The following is a 15,417-nucleotide window of genomic DNA, read 5'->3' on the forward strand; positions in this document are numbered from 1 at the left end:
GCTTGTGCTATGGATATACTTGCTCCCATCACAGAAATATGAAATTTCCACCACTGGCTCTATGCCACCAACAAGGATATGCACCGCACCCCCGGCCTCTGGCGTGTTTGATCGCAGCAACACTTCAATGTGCTCTGAAGGGGCCTCATTATTATTGTGGCTAATGCTAAAAAATTATGCGTTTTTATGTTACAGGGCAAAGCTAATGACAAAGATGGAAGCGAGATGTTGTTAACACGTGCGTGCGCGCACACACACAGTGGTCCGGATCGCATCGCTAATGCTGGCGGCCAGCCAGGGTCCTCCCCAACCCACGGTACACGACAATAAAAATGACGCAGCCACAACACACGGAGTGTGTCTACCAGCCAGCGTGGGGACGAGCGAACGGTTGTGTAATGCTGCATTTTGCTTAAGGGACCAGAACCTTCCCGTGGGCACGTGCAGCAATGTGCAACGCTTTTGGCGACTTAAGTCCCATCACAAACGCAGCGTTGACGCATTGCAGCGGAGCCACAAGAGCCCGACTCCTACCACGGAATGGCAGTGCCAGGGAGGTCTCCACAAACGTACTGTACCAGCCGTGTAACAATTCTCAACCCCCCCCCCCTCTTCCAGCGATTTCACGAAATGTCGTCATTGTGGGTCGCAATTCGACGAAGCAATTATGTATTTTAGTTATGTTTTATCCGCACTTGTTTGTCTTCTCATTGTTAATGCTTTAAAACTACGGTTGAAAGAGTTTATGGATTAGATTTGTACATCGGTCTCTAATGGGTGGACATAAAGATGCTCCAATGAGTAATCCTGCAGAGTAAAGTTGTGCTGCTGTTAGGGCCCTGCCCTCGTCAAAATTGGCCAAAGAGATTAAAGCACTGCCAAAAACTGAGAAATAAACTATTTGCAAATATGCAAAATGCAGTTTGCCCTGACAGATACCCATCGCTTGTCTGTACTGTGAAATAAAATACTTTCAAAGACAAACGCATGTTGGAAAGTAACATGTATAAGCATGACTTTTCCTGGCTTGTTTCTGCCTGGCCTGTTGTTTTGTTAACTCCCTTACTTTCATGTAAAATAGCATATCATTTATGTACAAGTTTGCCTAAACTGCAAATAGACGATTTTTAAACGCATGATTCCATTCTTTTATCGTGAATACAAAAACACTTTTTTTTTAAATCGATCACTCAAGTGATGCCCCAGACTGCAGCAGACAACGGGAGATGGCAAACCAGAAAAAAAAACTCCCCGTTTAAAAAAATAAGGAATAAAACCGACACCTTATCGTCAGCTGGTGACATGTTGGCGAATTTTTTTTGTAGTCGCAAATAACAGGTGCTTGCGAAGTCATAAAGAGTCGGATTGTTGAAATCCCTGCGTCTTTTCCTGGTCTGAGCAGCGTCCACGAAATGGTGTCTGGGTGTCTCTGCTGGCATTACACGGCAGACGCTGATGAGCGACGATTAGCCCGGTGGGAACACTGCGACACAGGTGTGCCCTTGACCCAGGATGAAGTCTGACGTACCGACTGGTTATTGTTGTTCCACTCACGCAACAGCTCTGCAGAAGGCATGATTTTGCACGCACGTACGCACGCACGCGCACACGCGAGCACGGGACAGCTGGCTGCGGCTCTCGCAATTTCCCCTGTGGGCGGTTTCGTTTGGGGGGAATAGTAGAAAAATGATGCAAACCTAGCTTCCCTTGGCCACTGTCTTGTCACATTTTATGCTGCCTGTCATTTGGATCTTGCTCGCAGAAAAAGCGTTACGTGCGTGGACATGCGCATGGTGACGGCATGATGATGAATGCATGGCAACGGCAGTTCAATTGATGGTCATGCGCACACATCGCATTTTGCCATTTTAACCTGGCATCTCACGTACCTCGCCTACACACTAAACTGGCTTGGGCCTTGCGTAGGTCCAATTAGCAAATAAACCAATTAGCCTTCACGCGGCCAAAGGACACCCTACCAGGAGACATTTTCCCACTTTAGCGCTCCTTATCTCTGTGTAGCGGCAATCAATACCGCAGGGAATATGCTAATTTCACAGCTATGAAGCACGCAGGCACTGACAAAAATCGCATTACTCTCGGGTGCTCTGCGTCAATAATCGGCAGTGGGAAGAGACAAAAGGCGGCTGAGTGTGCACGGTTCTCGACCAGGGGTTCAGAAACCAAAGTAACAAGAAGATACTTTTTTGTTCGAATTTGGTATAAAAAAAACTCAACATTTAAAGAGCCACAATTCATGTGGTCCATAATAAATAACGTCACGAAACAGTCCTTAATGAGCCGCAGGGTGTCGACCCCTGCCCATGCTCAACTGGACTTCCATGGTAAACTGGACTTCCCCGTTCAGGGGTCAGCAACCAACATAACAAGAAGAGCACATTTTTTTTCTCTAATTAGGTAAAAAAAGTTAAATATTTCAAGAGTCGTAACAGTCCCTTAATGAGCCGCGTGCGACTTCGGAGCCGCAGGCTGCAGACCCCTGAACTAGACGCAACACTGTGTACCATACGGCTCATAGCAGGTGCTCACTAACAGCTCTTGCCCCAAAAGTCTCTCAGGGTTAACAGGGGGATATTTCTTCTTTTGTGAAAATACGTGGTGATTTTGGTCCAATGCAGTGACCCCATCGGCAGGAAGGAAGGATGGACAGACTTTTAAGGGGGGTTTTCCAACACCCACACAACCCATTAAAATCAGCCTTACCACTCAAAGTTGCACGGTCTAAATGTTGTCGTTACTTAACTCAGCAGTTCCTGCAAGCGTCACAAAACTATTTTTTGCATTTTTTTGAAAGGCAGGGAGGCATACTTAGAACTGTAATGGGTCCATCTGATTGATCTCTTTACTCATTTTTGAGGACACCACTAATGCTGTAACTTTGAGTGCATTCTCCCCATACTTTTTAAGTCAGAGGTGCAGCGCAATCAAGAGCGAGAGTCTATTTACAAAGTCAATAAGTCAAACTCCATTCTCCAACGAGACATGCACTCATCGTGTTCAATTTGAAGCTATGAACTAGTGCTGTATATTTATTCCACGTTGGTTTTCCTACAAAGGTGTCCACCTTTCTAATGACCCCACAGGGAACAATGGGCTGAGTCGACTTCCAACCGAGATTTAAACTCGGCACCTTTTTATTTTCACTTAAGCATTTGACCCCGACGCCGCCCGGTCGGATGTAGCAGTTTATGTATCCGAGGATAGGGTCATTTAGTTTTCACATTCATCGGCGAATGGGCTAAATGTGCCCAACTCAATATACCCAAGAATAACCCACCATAAGATGTTTAAAACATGTGTTTGTCTTACACCAAAACCCTGGCTGTCTGAAATTAGTTTTGCACTTTCATGAGTTTAAAGTGATTCTCTCAGTGGTATGACTGCAATAATTTTCAAACTGTCACCACGGCAATGTCCCAGTACACGTCTTCAAAACGTACATTTAAAGTCTTGTTTTCCTGCTAAAGAGGTATCAAATGTGTGCTAGACAGTAAAAATAGGCTTTGTACGCAGTATGGCTTTCCCTGGAAAATAATAGTGTGTTCCTTTAAATCACGAGTCTCATTTTGGGGTTTGAAGCTACGATTCCTGGAGGTTGCAGACAAATCACTGCAGCCACGATGCGCCACTGCTCTGCGCATGCCACAGCCGGCACGAAGTCAAAGGCGGAAGACTTTTTTTCAGTTGCGAGCCAGACTAACGTGAGCTGGTGTTTTTTTCTCTCTCTCTCCGTCCCTCCCTCCCTGCCCCGCTCTTTGCAAGAATGCAACCACAATAGATAACTTGGCGAGGCTGGGACATACAGTTGCCGCGCCTACGCTCAACACAAGCTGAGCAGGCCTGTCCACAAAGCGAGCTTACCACCAGCTCCAAGCGTGCCAGCACCCACATTCGACTTTTAGCGCTGCGTGGTGAAGTATGGTCACCCCCCCCCCCCACCATGACCAACACACCCAATCCAGCGTGCCGGCATCCTTAATTTATTCACAAGCACGATTACAAGTTACATTGGCCGAGTCTGTGTGTCACTTTTATAAGATCAGGGTGCAAGGAATGTTCACTTTTTGGCTGTGACATAAGCATGCAACGACCTGCTCTTGTGACTCAAGTAGCATTGTCTTTCAAACGATACAAAAACAATATGGCAATGATGCAAAAACACGATGGTATTCACATTGCTGCATATTTCCACCTCAACAAATAGGTAACAATTTGTATGTATTAATATCCAACCGGGGTGGCTCAGGTGACTCACAATGGCCATGACAGAGCATCGGGTCTGCACCGTTGGAAAAAGGGATTTGAAACCAGGCAGCCCACCTGTGGTTAAACTATGTTCGGTAGTCCAGAAAGTTCATTGTATCGATCCAGTCAATGAAACGTAAACCATGACACAGATTTATTACGGACTCAATTAGGACCCGCTGTACAGATGTAGAGTGGCAGTAACCACCCTATAAATGTGTCATATCCGTCACTAGTTCAGGGGCCTTTGGTGCAAACGAGCGCCGCCCGCTGCTTGTCTGAACAGGTAATCGCCTTGACTACATTAGATGTTCAAATTCAAGGTAAGATAGGGTCTGTAGAAGATGCCAAAGGCAACAAGATCGTTTTTGGGGGGGGGGGCTTCATCCTCCACGTTCACGTGTGTCTGCCATTGAAGGAAGTTTTCAACGAAAAAATAATGATTTGCCCTTTGACAAACTTCTGCTAGAAACCGGCCGAATGACTAGGGACAAACAGAAAAATCCCCAAATGCTAAAAGCATGGTACTTGACCAGAGTGGCTATGTTCATCAGGTGAAGAGGATATACATAGAAACGGTTAAATGTATCATCACGGACGAAACCACTTGCAATCAGAAACAACGGACTCTCCACCTTTGGCATGAGCACTGCCGTATACGATTGAAGTATGCACAGTTGGCCAACGGTTCAGGCAATTTACCTCCTTCAGTGCAGGGCAGCCAGACTGACTTGCAACTTGTTCACAAGTCAGTGCACGACGCCTTTAAAAACTGAGAACTTTGCATCGAGCTGATGCGAGCAAATTTTCATCAGCAGCCATTTAAAAGCAAACCGATCCTCAAACGGTCAAATAGAGGCACGCATCGATTACAATAATACACAAACGGGAGGGCGGAAGTGAAATATATTTTTATACACCAACTTTAAGGGCGACATAATTGTTTTACCGGTTTACACATGAATAACCGTGAATGGGCGAGGTTGAAGGATGATGACGCATACATCCCACTGCAAACGCCGCAATATGTATGCGCTTTGTGTGCTCCGCGGACACACTGTAAAACCTAATTTGCATAGTGAAATGAGCCTCTGCTGCTGATGTTACTTACGTTAAGCGATACCGCATGCGGTCAAGTTTAAGGGAGGATTTTTGTTTTTAATTCCTCCGACTAATCGTTCTCCAATTACTGTAGAGCTGCGGCCTCACGTGCACAGTAAATTAGGATGCTCTCGGCCTTTGCGAAAGTGCATTCGAATCGTTGAGGTTTAATCAATCTGAGAAGTTCATACATGAAGAATGGAGGAGAAAAATTCCACCTAGTGCTGCGACAAATGTTACCAGTGATCTCAGAGCAGCACACAAAGGGAATGCGAGATAACCCAACGTAAACAAGCTGCATTTTTCACAGGGATTAGATTTTATCTCAAAACTAAATCCCACTGCAAGCAGGGGTGCAAACAAGTCTATATTTTTTTAAAAATCAACAGCGTCCTTGCCGATATGGGTCCAGAGTGCAACGCAAAACAAGGACCCATATCTTTAAAACAGGGTCCATTGGCAATCATTTAGAAACGTGCGCTGAGAGTATTTGGCTGCTATAGGTTAGCACGTTAAGGGACACTTCGTTGAGCTATTATTTGTGGCCAGGTCACTTTAAAAGGAGCTACATAGCTCAGTGGGGCTTACCTGGTAAAAAAAATTCAACAAATAAAACACTGTAGTTTAGTAGTTTATAACATCTCGCAGGTCGCCTGCATTGATCCAAGCAAGCCTGACTGCTGTTGAGACGCTATATGTCAAAACCGGTCCCTAGTCTTGCTTGTAGTGCATCAATGCTGCCGAAAGGACGCACTCCCAGAAGGCTGTTGTGAAATAAATACTTGCATATTTTCCACGTGGACAGAAAATTTAAAGAGACACACGGTCTGCTCATCTATTACATTTTAATCAGGCAACAGTGAGCCCTGCACCAAATGCCCGAGCAGCTCACTGCAGACAAGCAGGGGCGATCAAAGGGGCCGACATTGGGGCAGAGTTTAGAGATGAGATCCTGGCTTTGAATCTGGGAAAAACGCACCGGTTAAACTGGGCTATCAAGTGTTGTGAGGTGCTCGTCACTATTAATTACACACAACAATAAACGGAGTAAAAAAATCATGAAGTAAATACAATTATATTAAATTGATTAAATGTTTTGTTTAGTTAAGCAAATGACAAAAAAAATATTCATAATTTTCGTTGCATTTCCATGTGACAAATGCACTTATCAGGACATCCATTGTGGATGAGATGCCTTTCAAATTGACTTCACTTCCTCCCCTAGCTCGAGAACTCCGCCACAGGTTGTTTTTGTACATTTAAGGTGACGCAAACTCATACTGAATTTAAATTTGTACTTCTTCTTTTCAGAAAAAAGTCCCATTCGTTTTGCACCGGGTCGGCTGCTCAGATCTCCTACCTCCACGTGCCTCTATTCCGCGTCTTTTTTTTCCACCCATCACATCCACTGTCCTCATCTCCGTTTCACTGCATCCTTCATCTCGTCCTCGGGTCTCCCTCTTAACTCCTCTGCTCTTCAATGGTGGCATCTCCATAGCCCTTTTATCACTGCATCTTGTTTGTCTCTTCCCAACACGATCCCAAACCATCCGAAATCTCGCCCCTGTACCTTCCCGAGAGCATAAGTAGCCTCTCCCATTGTTTAATGCACGGAACGTACTGCAAGGCCTCTAGAGAGACTGCACGCAGTAGCAACGTACAGGGTGGTGGTGGTGCAACAATTGGTGCAACGTGCACAGCATTGGCAAGGCGAGCAATGCTATCGCAGCTCAACATAAGGAACGGTTTTGCCACGTTAATAATTTCCGAAATTACGACTCATAGGGACACTTTCGGTTCGACAAATTAGTTAAGACGCCGAAAAATACGAACCGAGCCGAGCAGAAGGAAGCTTGGTGGGTGGGGTGGGTGGGTGACCGAGTTATTTGCATTTGCGTAAAAAGAGGTGTCTGAGCAGCTCCGACGACCGATTGCTGCAACGTCGGCGTCACAGCAGCAGCAGCAGCGAGAGAGACTCCCCCGGTGCGTTTGAATACTGTCGCCTCCATTGAGAGGCAAAACCAGAATCTCGAGTTTGGAGAGTTTTCCGGTCTTCGCCAACCAGTGAAGGGATTGCACAAGAAACGCACACTGCACAAAACTTAACGAAGTTGGGTTTTACACTCAATTTGGCCGAATCTTGCAATCGCCACGCGAGTTTGCTAACTATTGCCTTTAACCACATGACCCTCCCCGAATGTGCCCAACATCTCATCAAACCTCGTAAGCTAAGCAAGGCTGGACCTAGATAGCGATTGGATGGGTGATTAACATGCATAAGACAGGTTGTTATAGGCTCCATGGGGGGGGGAGCATAGTGCAATACAGCAAAATCGATTGTTATACAGTATTTCTATGCCCTCATGCATATGCTCCCTGCCTTCACCAATCCGCGGTTACCAGCATGAATTATGGTCAAATAACCCACGTGGCGAGGGAGGATCATTCATCCACTTGTAGACTGGACACGTACACGCTTCCCATCAACTTATTATTACACGCATTAATTACACCGTAATAGCATCAATTCTGTTTCATTTAGCGTGATTTTAACAACCCTCCGAGCAAAATAAACAACAATGCAGTGTACTTAAATGGCGGTTTTCCTGGACATAAAGTACATAAGCGATGATCTTTAAGAATCATCTCACAACAAATGAGACAACAATGGCAACCGCGATAGCGTGAACAATGATGAAATATTGCGAGTACATACGGTTACCCGACAGGGTGGCGCCGTGGCTCGCAAACGGGGAAAGTTGGGAGTTCAAATCCTGGGCAGGGTCAACTCGGCAACGATGATGAGGTTGAGTAATGAGCGACTGTGTGTGCGCTCCGGGTTAACAAGAGACGAGCACCACCTTCGCATTCGATGTAAGAAGAATCCGCTATGCAAGAACGTTTCAACGTTGCTGTACGTTCACCCAGGCGATGATTAAAATAGTTTGGAATAGTGAAATGCTATTTGAAGGCAGGTTAACTAGCACAATGATGATCCGAAACACTAAACGAGCGCAGGGTCAACGCTTGTCCGTCTCACCTCCAAGGGGGGAATGCAACTGCATGCAGCAGGACTCGCATTCCTTTTCAAGCTTGAAGCACAAATAATCCACCCCGGGTTTTTTTTCTCTCAAGACCGCAGCAGGGAGGAAGGTGCAGCCAACGCCTAGGTCACGCCACAGCTCTCCTCCGACTTCACTTCCCACGTCACTCATCTGTACCCGCGCTGAGCTCGGCAAAGTCGCGGGCTGCAAAACGTGGACCGAACCGGCGCATCTTCATCATCGAAACTATCGAACATTGAACCCTGAAGTTTAAGGGGCAATACGTAATGGAGCTGTAAAGCACTAAAATGCCTTTCGAGAGTGGTTGCTCGAGTCACAAGCCTGCGCTATACGGCAGTGAAGTAGCCGCTGCGATTAATCACCACCTTCAAAGAAATGGGTTTCATCCGCACAGACTGTAGTATAGTGGCTGCATGACGAGAAAGGATACAACATTTTTTTTTACCGCAGCTGTTCTATTTGACTACGTGCACTCACAAGCCGTGAGAGAACTGGTGCAACCAACCCACCCACCCACTCATCCAGCCGCTCCAAAAACATGCAAAACAAAAAAAGGGGCCTACCCCAGCACCACCACTCCTCCTTTTGCAACGCAAGCCACCTAACAACTCATCACGCATTCTCGTTTCCCGGTCAAATGGACCACCCCCTCCACCCTCTCCATGCCCCCCCCCCCATTTGGAAGGGGAGCATGATGTCACGATGACATCATGGGGACTGTCAGCCGCGGCGACTTCCCTCCGCCAGGCCACTTGCATCCTAATGCATCGTGCGATCCTTAGCATCGTGCACGAGAGACAACCGGTAAGCGACATGGGGCCCGGATTCACTTCGGTGAAAATGCATCCATCGTCTTAAGCCGCTTGGCAATTTGCTCCATTGTCGGTAACAAAGACATCGTTAAAGCTGTCACTGATAATTAAAAGAAAGACTCAAAGGAACGCTCGTCTACCAACACGTGAATCTGACTCCAGGAAATAAGCATGAGTTTCCATTGAAAGGAGAAGCCAGGCACGTTTTGGCAAAGGTATAGTAACCAAAAGTCCCACTTATAACGCCTAACCATCGAACAAAAACAGTCACTGCATCATTCGTGTTCAGATGTGCTTATGTGGCCATCTGGAACGCACTGGAGCTATGCACTTTTAAATCATCTAGATTGAAAACTCATTTCTTTAGAATAGCTTTTTGTGCTTAGTTTGTTGTCCTCCCCCCCCCCGCACCTCCCATGAGCATGGTTGGCTACGTACGGTGCGAAAGAAGCTCAACATTCAATAGCACATTTACATCGACCCCTATATACCCCCCCCCCCCCAACGAAAAATCACTACCTTCCCCCTCCAGCATTGTCGTTGATATTGCCCAGCACCCTGTGGTCGCCCGCAGGAACACGCGTCACTCCGCAAGCGTGAATGCACACACATGGCAGCACGTGTCTGGCGTAACCCCCTGCCGGCCACACTCACGGGGTACACTATCGGAACGCGGACGCTTGCAAGCCACGGGGCGGGGGGGGGGATTTGTTTGTTAGTTAGACTTTAGCAGACGTTGCGAGTCAGTGTCTCCCTGCTGCAATGAACAAGGGGGCGGCGGTTATGTGGCCGGGTGGCCCTGCGGCTACAATGACCACCCCCCTCACCCGCAATCGAATGGCAGCAAGTTACAAGCCTGGCCAGTGAGTTGTCCCAACCCCTGACCATCCCATCACACCAGATTTTTTTTAAAAAATATGACCCCCGAGTTCCACTTTATGAAACGGTTAATAACGGTTGCAAAACGCTCCATCGACATTAAAGTTGTGGGCTCCATTGGCGGCCCTGAACCAGTGGTCAACATTCCACGTTACCATGGCAGTGGGCCAATCTCTTCACATGAAGAATACCACCGACGTTCTGCCAATGAGTTCTCATTTTTTTAGACCCCAGAGAGATGATACGATTCGACCCTTTACCGAGATTTCAAAGAACACCAAATAGATCTCTCTAACCCCCACAGTGCTGCACAACTGGTAAGATGGCTGATGGTGAAATGATATGTCTTAGTTGACAAACAGCACAGGTGCTTGGGTACCGCAGAGCACAGCGAACAGTGCACACATGCAAATGTTGATTTCTGACACCAGGGTCATGACCCCGGGGGGTGTGGGAGGTTGTGTGTGGGGGTTTTCTAGACGTTCACGTGGACAGGAGTCCTGCCCAGTAGTGCATGTGCATGCTGGTGTACATGTGTGAGCCTGGAGTATGAAGTGCGGAGCGGCAGTGTAGCGGTTATCGTGCTGCGCTACGAACCCGGCAAGCCCAATACTGTCAAGGCTATAAGGGGGGGATCTTTGTGGGGAAGATGCTACCAGCCAGTTAATGGCAGCTGCCTTCCAGTAACAACACGAGGCAGAGGAGCAACGCTCACAATAATGAGTTCAGGGCTGGGTGGATAAAACACAGCGAGTTGGCAGAGGTGGGAGTACGGGACGTGTATTTGCCAATTATCATCTCAGTAAAACCATAACACGCGGGTCTGTCCCATGACTCCATGCCAGTGAGCTTTCACCATTTCCGATGGATATTGGTGTACCAAGCCTGGCACAAGCACATAAGTTACAAAATTGCCACTTGAGCGGCTGTTGTTTAAGTGTGTGTTCACGTGTGTAAGCGTGCGTAAGCGTGCGTGCGTAAGCGTGCGTGCACGCGTGTACGTGTGGTCGGCAAGTGCTTGCCTGAAGGTATATTTTTGGTAATTGAATTTTTGCCAAAGGCCCCACTTTGATAGCAGCTTTCTGTCGGTCCGCAAAAGCCACGACCGGAGTTTAAAACCCTGCTGCTTTGACAAAATGCTCCGTGCCATCGATGCAGGTCTTTGCATTCCATTGCTACAGGGCACCACCCCTGCACAGCTGCAGTCCTCATCACAGCCTCGCGTCTCTACGTCATCACTCCTCCACCCTTTGATGGTTCCACTCTTATATTTCCATTAGTTTCCCTCTAATATGCCAAAGTTATCCTTTAAGTGCAATTGTTTTTTTTTTCTAACAGCGACTGCAACGAGCACAATTCCTGTTTGCGTTATCCCCACGTGTGTCTTATGGGATTATTAGAAACACATGCCTCAACATGCTCCTTTTAAGTGGTGATGGGTTTTTTTAATGATTCAACGCTACTACTTGTTTACTGGCTTACGTTACGCCGGCACAAAAACAACGCGCGGATCACATGAACTCATCGCAACTTTCATAGCAACGCCGTCCAAAACTGGCCGCATGCCATCGAGACGCTACGATTATGAATGATGAAACATAACTGGCAGAAAAAAAAGACAGAGGATGTTTTAGGAACCTTGAATAAAAATGAACTGGCCATGTGGCACTTTGGTTCAAGTGTTGGACTCACAAACAAAAGGTTGCCAGTTTAAATCCCGGTCGTGGAATGGTCATCATCTCAATAGGCGACCCTGATGAAATAATCAACATTCCACATTCCATTGGCAGGGGAAAATCTCTACATTATGTACAGTATGCATGTTTAACTTCTTTTCCACCGTACGTAGACAACCGTGCTAATCGGAGATGCGGGGCGGGAGGACAACAAACTAAGCACAAAAAGTAGTTTTAAAGAAATTAGTTTTCAATCGAAATTTAAAAGTGCAAAGCTGTAGTGCCTTCCTAAGAGCATTCCAGGCGGCACCACTGTGAGGAATGGCAACGGCTTGTGGGGGGGGGCCTTCATCCAGCAGTCGATAACGAGGATGAAATGACGATGGGTCGAATCAACCCGCTTGGTAGCAGGAATTAAACTGAAAAATTACGATTGCAAGTTCAGCACTCTTAAGTCACCGCGCCGCACAGCAGCGTACCAAATGGCTATTCCTGTTGCATTATAAACCTGTTTCGAACACGAAGCAGCGGGTGAAAAAAAGGGTTGCTTCTCGGTACGCGACGTAACGACCGCCTTAGCAACTGCTCGTCTGTGAATAATCGCTGAATTAGCACCAGCCGGGAGGAGCACAATGAGGCGTGTTGAGATACCGAGTGCGAGCCGCCAAGCAGCAACTTACGGAGGCAAGGATTTCGGTTTGCGCCGGACGTGTAATGATTACCCCCTTCCCATCCCTCTCTTCCCCAATTCAATGAGCTGTCATTATTCCGCATCACGATTCGACTCACAATTACGTGCTATTGCCCTTGCGACGATTTGCAGATTTACGTGGGTACGACTAAAAAAATGCTATCCACATGTCAACTTCAAGGTTTTTGGGCACCACGTTGTAAATTGTGGTCTTAAATAAATTATCTCAAAGTCACTGCCCCTTACTATGCTGTAGAAGCACCACTTCCCAAAATGTTTTTACATACAATTTAAATATATATCTGATAAAGGGGAGTGTTTGTAATGAACGTGAAGAGGTATTTATAGGAAGTAATCAATTCTTTCACACGGAATACAAAGTATATATCCTCACCATGCCTTTGATTAAATGATCATGAACGTGCCCGATCTTGTCAAGAGGCTAAGGAAGCTGCAGGCTGGATAGTGCTTGTATGAGTGAGCACGACGCACAAACAGGTTGTTATAGGCTGCGTGGTAGGCAGCAAAGGGCAGGTGCAGAAAAAATACATTGTTATACTGTACTGCTGTGCTCATATATGCTCCCTGCCTTAAACCCACACAAAGCAGTGGCACAGTACAGTCAAATAACCCCCACTCCCTGCACGTTGTGGGCAGGCCGGCATCCAGCAGCGCAAAAACAAGCACAAGTTCGCCTTGACCATAAGAATACATTTTAATTGCTCAATAGTTACATCACTAAAGCCACGGGTGGAATCGGTGCCTCCTGCTTGGGCTGCTTTTGGCGGCGAGCACTGGGCATGCAGCCAGGTGGAGCTGTCCACCACTGTGACTATTGTGCCACGGTGGCGAGATGTTAACTACCTCGCCTGGTATGCAGGAGGTTCATGGGTTCGATCCGGACTCCGACGCCTGCTGTATATTTGCGTGTTCTCTCCGTGGTCGCGTGAATTTTTCTCCCTCCACATTTAGAATAAAAGTGGGTTTAGAGTATTTGGCTGCTATACATTTTGACGTTGAGCAATCGTTTGTGACCAGGTCGCTTCTGAAAAAGAGCTATATAGGTCAGTGGGCCTTACCTGGTAAAATAAAGAGTTTAGTTCATTGTGTTCAGTGGCCATGCATGCTGGGGCTCTGAGCACAGGCGAATGCAGATTTGTATTATGCATCCATTTGCATTTGTGATCTTTCAAATGTTACCAACATTCCAGAACAAAAGTACAAAAGGAGCTCACTCAACCCCACCTCCCCTCCCCCATCATCCCCATTCTTCAAAAAGTTAATTAAAATGCTGATTCGCGTCCAGAGAGCTTTATTTACATTTTAGTTACTTTTAACAAGAGGCTGCTTGACTCTATTTCCCCCACAGTACAAATATGGTCTTTGTACTCATTACAAATTCTGTTTAAAAAAAAGAAATCACACAATCCCTTCATTAGTCACGGACAACTTTTCTTGAGTTCTGATTTAATCACTGATTAACTTTGAAGCTGAATCCTTGTTAACAAAAAAAAGGGGTCTTCGTCCCTCTCCCCTCCCCAAAGGCCACACAGACACATCGTGGCTGCACCTACAACTTCAAACAAATCGCCCCTGTTGAAGATTACAGCTGCCTCGACGACTGGCGGCTCTGGACTGCCCGTCTGGGCTACACGTACTAAGAGGAGTTTATTTTAACAATCGTCATCGTTGATATTTATCAGTCACCCAGTAAAAAAACTTTGCGCTTAGCCTCTAAAGAAGTGGTTCTCAACCTTTACTGCATGCAGCCTTGCAACCCTTTTGATCTTAATCGTAAAAAAAATATGTTAATGTATTGGCTTGATGAAACAAAGCAGTTGTACTTAGGTGCCCATGCTCAATTTGTGTTTCGATGATTTACCTTCTAAAAAAATCTGGCCACAGAAAGGGCATCTCGCACACCCAGGTGAAGAATCACCGCTCTTGACTTTTTAGGAAAGCTCGCTTAATTTTTGATTTTGCTTGTGAGAAGAAAACAAAAGTATCCGGAGAAAGGCCAAGCATAAGTATGTATGTTGAACTTCTTTCACACCGTACGTAGCCAACCGTGCTAATAGATGCGAGAGGACAACGAACTCACAGAAAGCAGTTCTAAAAAAATTGTTTTCAATGTAGAACGTGGTCCAGATGTCCAATTAATTGACTACCAAAACTGTTTTAGTTTTGTTTTAAATAAACCTTACCTAAATTGTGTTTAGGTTTTAGAGAATTCAATTGGGGGGGGGGGGGGTCACAAGACATCTGGACCACCCTGCAGATTTAAAGTGCATAGCTCCAGTGGCTTCCCAATATCTTAAGGAGACAGCGTTCCAGACGGCCTCAGAAGCGCGACTGAAATCGCACGATGCGGTATGAAAGGATAATACTCGAACGTGGACACACACTGCAGCAGCCCAGCGGGCTAAAGCACTCACTTTCATCACGGGCACCGTTTTGTGACTGAAAAACACATGGGAACGGTTAATTAATTAGTTTCAAGTTGTGTACGTTGTATGTAATTGGTTAGATGGTCTTGGCAGCCACTAGTTGCATGACTGCGTATGTTGAATTTCTTTGACGATTTTTTATTCTTTAATCGAATTGTGAGAATTATCTAATCCTGAGGTGGGCGCATCTTTACACACCTTGCAATGGGTCTTTACTCAAACAATAACTTCATATATTGTTTATGTAATATTACTGTGCTAATATCAGAGTTGATGATGTTTGGAGAGTTGAGTGACTGGGCAATCCAGTGGATATCTGCTGGGTTTACGAACCCGCCCCGAACTTTCGTGCCGCCGCTAAAAACGTCGTAACGCTGCGTGTGCAGGAAAGACGCTGAACGCATTACAAAGACCCCCCCCCCCACCACCTCCGATGAAAGTCCAACTTCGTTTAAAATAACCGGGGCTGGGCCGACCCTC

General features: G+C 46.4%; 1 protein-coding gene across 5 annotated transcripts in view; it reads right to left on the reverse strand.

Moving 5' to 3' along the window:
* LOC144728954 (uncharacterized) overlaps positions 1-15,417 on the reverse strand; it is an 80,861-nt gene that overhangs the window by 54,884 nt on the left and 10,560 nt on the right. Inside the window, exon 1 of one of the 5 annotated variants that reach the window (XM_078608739.1) lies at positions 8,408-8,933. The exons of the other annotated variants lie outside the window; for them this stretch is intronic. The gene's annotated coding sequence lies outside the window, so the exon portion shown is untranslated. Of the gene's footprint in view, positions 1-8,407; positions 8,934-15,417 lie in introns of those variants that run through there. 5 annotated transcript variants of the gene reach the window in all.

Source organism: Lampetra planeri, chromosome 30 (assembly GCF_965212315.1).
Source record: "Lampetra planeri chromosome 30, kcLamPlan1.2.h2, whole genome shotgun sequence".
In the NCBI taxonomy this organism is placed as follows: Eukaryota; Metazoa; Chordata; class Hyperoartia; order Petromyzontiformes; family Petromyzontidae; genus Lampetra; species Lampetra planeri.